The 3,864-nt window shown below is 38.1% G+C and overlaps 1 long non-coding RNA gene across 1 annotated transcript; it reads right to left on the bottom strand.

Annotated features, from left to right (window-relative positions):
• Window positions 1-302: 302 nt before the first annotated feature.
• LOC128035889 (uncharacterized) lies at window positions 303-1,653 on the bottom strand. The gene is made up of 2 exons (XR_008192402.1): window positions 850-1,653; window positions 303-715 (listed from the first exon to the last, which is right to left on the bottom strand). It is a non-coding gene; the product is annotated as an uncharacterized LOC128035889 (long non-coding RNA).
• Window positions 1,654-3,864: the final 2,211 nt, after the last annotated feature.

The following is a 3,864-nucleotide window of genomic DNA, read 5'->3' on the forward strand; positions in this document are numbered from 1 at the left end:
ATTGTTAGCACTGCTAAATTCTTTTTGTTAAATTTATTGCTGTGACATTTTAAAATAAAAATACTCACTTGATAGTCATGCAATAAAAAATGACTTTGTAATTAACTTGTACACAATATTAACAATTGGACTTAAATTTTAAAATCTAAAAAACAAAGACTAAATTCTATAAAATAAAATATAAAGACTAAATTTTTAATTTTCGAGATGTACAATAACTTCAGGCACATTCTAACCTCATTTAAAATATATAATCTATAATGTTAAGAAAATATAATCTAGAATCTATAAATATAAATAAATAATATTATGAAGTGATTTAATATATTTTTATTAATAAAAAAATAGAATAAATATGTTTGAACCCATTAATCATCTTTATCAAGCAAAAAGTAAATGGCTTCGACAGGCGATAGTGCTGGAAGATCGACAAAAAAGGTTAGCCGAAGGCCGGATGAACCACCGGATCCGGATGATCTTGTGGTCAATGATAAAGGCATGAGTGTGGATATTCCTACGGCTCAATCCGAGTCTTGGAAAGACAAGTTTCTGGGTACCCACAAATGAGAAGAGTAATCTATAGAATGAAGATGATATCAAATTACTTGAGGGAGGCGCGACAAAGGAGATTGTTGATGGCATCCCTTCCATCACTTTCTCTGACCGAGTGCATCATTTTATTGCCAAACAAATGACTCGAACAGTGGTTGTCAAACTACTAGGAGGAAAATTTCATATCTCACTATGTCAAACAAATTGCAAGCAATTTGGAAAACTAAGCAGCCTTTACAGATAATTGATATAGAGAGTGACTACTTCTCTATCAACTTTCAAAATGATGATGATTACCTTTTGGTGATGTCTGGGGGGCTTGGACAATTTTTGGGCAGTATCTCTCTGTACGGCTATGGACTCCTGAGTTCTCAACAGATCAAGAGTTTCCTAAGAATATGATGGTCTGGATCAGATTGCCTGCATTGCTGGAAGGAATGTACACGAGAAGTCTACTCAAGTTCATTGGAGGCGCGATTGGTCCCGTTGTGAAAATAGATCGTAACAAGACTTCCAAATCTAGGGGGCAATTTGCGAGGATTGCGGTTTACATTGATCTAGGGAAACTATTGATTTCAAAGCTACAGATTGATGGGAGGATACAACGTGTGGAATATGAATCCATGTCCTAGGTTTGTTTTAAGTGTGGGAGATTCAGACACTCTAGAGATCCTTTCTGTCATAATTTTGTAAGAGATGTTTCATCTGTAGGAGCTGCGACTGGGAATCTTGACAAGGGTGTATTGAACCAAGGAGGGGAAACGTTTGATTGCTCTGGGAAGAATAGTTTAGCGCCTGATGTTGAGGAAGGGGATCAGTTTGGGCCATGGATGTTAGTGGAACGCAAGCCATGGCGGAAACCATTAACGACGGCAACAGAACCTAACAGTAACTCTGTTGTCGGGATCGAAGGTTCGAGATTCAACATTCTAAGCGGTAATCACGGGTTGATTGGAGAGGTGGCTCCTGATATCTTTTATGGAAACACAGGGAATCAGGGATCTACTGTGCCAACATTGGGAACAAAGCTGCAATCTAGGGATAAAGTGCCATTCAATCCTCAAATCAAGGGTAAAGCTTTTAAGAAGGGACTTGCAAAAAAAAAAAGGCAAAGCTGTTTCATAAGCGAATGGGCTGAAAAATATTTCACATGCTTTAAAGCCTGTTAATAAAAATGGGCCTTCGCTTGGGTCGGAGGAAAACCCATTTGACGAAGGATAAAAAATGGGTCCAAAATTGATGGAATCTAACTCTGTCCCAATTAAGTTTCAAGCGGTCGGACATGGTTTAGACAAGGAAAGGAATTTGGATGTAAGGCTATCAACAAACAGAGGGATTTCTTTTGGGCGAGGGAGAAATGGGAAGGCTTCCAGTAACGATATCAAAAGGTGATAGGGGGGAGATATTTGGACAACGACCAACGGAAGAATCAAAAGGTTTGAAGGATGGCACAGGTCAAATTTCAAGAAGTTTACTAGAAGGGGGTGTTCTACTCTTCCGATTGATCGACCGGTTGAGGGTTTAATCAAGGGGTTGTGCCAGGAGGTCAGACATGACACAAAATTGATGGAGGATATGTCTTCGATTCGTGAATCGGATGATGAAACTCTGGAGGATGCGACTTCGGCATAAAGTTTTGGTTAGTGACTCTAAATGTCTTGGGTTTTATGTTGATGATTCCTATTTTTTGTGCATTATTTTGGAACCGCCAAGGATGTGGTCCTCCTCGATTCTATAATTTCTGTTTGATTATAGGAAAGATTTTCATCCGAATCTTGTTGCCCTCTTTGAAACAAGAATCAGTGGAAACAAGGCTGATTCGATTACAACAAAATTGGGGTTCAATAATTCTTTTAGGGTTGAAGCTATAAGATTTGCAGGAGGGATTTAGGTCTTATGGAATAATGATATTGAAGTTGAGGTGCTGAAAGTTCATCCATAATTTGTGCACATGCGGATTCGGGGCTCTCTTGGCCGAACGTCTTTCCTCTGCACTACGGTATATGGTAGACCCATAAGAATTTGAGAGGATACATGTGTGGTGAACTAGAAGTGGTAGGAAAAAATATTGGGGAACCGTGGATAATGGCAGGGGACTTTAATGCCATCTTGAGATGTGATGAAAGGCAAGGTGGAGCTGTATCGCTTAATGTTGATTGCAGTAAAGTCAATTCTTTTGTTTTTCGAATGTGGTTGAATGACTTGTAATTTCAAGGTCCCATGTTTACATGGAATAGGGGTAATCTATTTCAAAGATTAGACCGATCGTTGTGTAATGATCTTTGGCAAATCATCGCCCCCAATACCTCTGTTTGGTAAATCATTGACCGTTGTTGGTTACTGTTAATTCGTCTAAGGGGGAAGAGGGGGAGAGGCCCTTTAGATTTCTTGTCAGCTGGTTAACCGATCCTGAATTTCAGGATGTTGTTACCAAATCTTGGAGAGTTGAAGGTAATATTGTGGACAACTTGAGAAACTTTATCAATTTGGCTCAAGATTGGAACAAGACTGTTTTTGGGAATATCTTTGCAAGGAAAAAAAAAACTATGGGGGAGTTAAAACGGGTTCAAGGTGCCTCAGAGAAGTATAATTCTACTCGATTAAGAGAAAGAGAAGCAGAGCTACAGTTTGAGACAGAGTCTATTTTGAATCAGGAGGAGCTTTTTGAGGCTCAAAAATCACAGTGTGAGTGGCTTTATAACGGTGATTGCAATACTCGCTTCTTTCACAGCCGTACCTTAAAAAGGCAGAAAATGAATAGGATCTAAGCCTTGAAGATAAACAGGGTTGAATGGTGTTATGATGCGACATTATTAAAAAATCATGCTATTGAACATTTTTTGATTCTATTCACAGTAGATAATTATTCGACTGAGGAATTTCCTATTAAGGGATATTTCCCAAAGTCCGGTTGAGATTCTATGGAGAGCCTTAATGGTGACCGTCGAAACCATTTTTTTGAAAACAAAAATTAGTTGTCGACTTAAAAATAAAAATTGGAGTCGCCACCAATCTTGTATTGAGGCGTGATTGGATCACCTAAAACCGATTTTGGTCTACGAGTTTTAGAAAAACGGGCTCGGGTGTCAGTTACGTACGAGTGAGGATTAACACTCTCGTAACGCCCAAAATTGGTACCGAATTAATTATTTAATGTCTTAAGGATGAATGAAAAAGATTTAAAAAACATTTCTCCTTTTAAAATCTTTACTGAAATTTATTAATTTGAAAACTAAAAAAGTTTGGTCATCTTGTTTCTATGAAGAAATCGAAACCTCATAAGTGAGGGTATGATTATTGGAAATTTTGACG

This window comes from Gossypium raimondii, chromosome 13 (assembly GCF_025698545.1).
Source record: "Gossypium raimondii isolate GPD5lz chromosome 13, ASM2569854v1, whole genome shotgun sequence".
Classification (NCBI taxonomy): Eukaryota; Viridiplantae; Streptophyta; class Magnoliopsida; order Malvales; family Malvaceae; genus Gossypium; species Gossypium raimondii.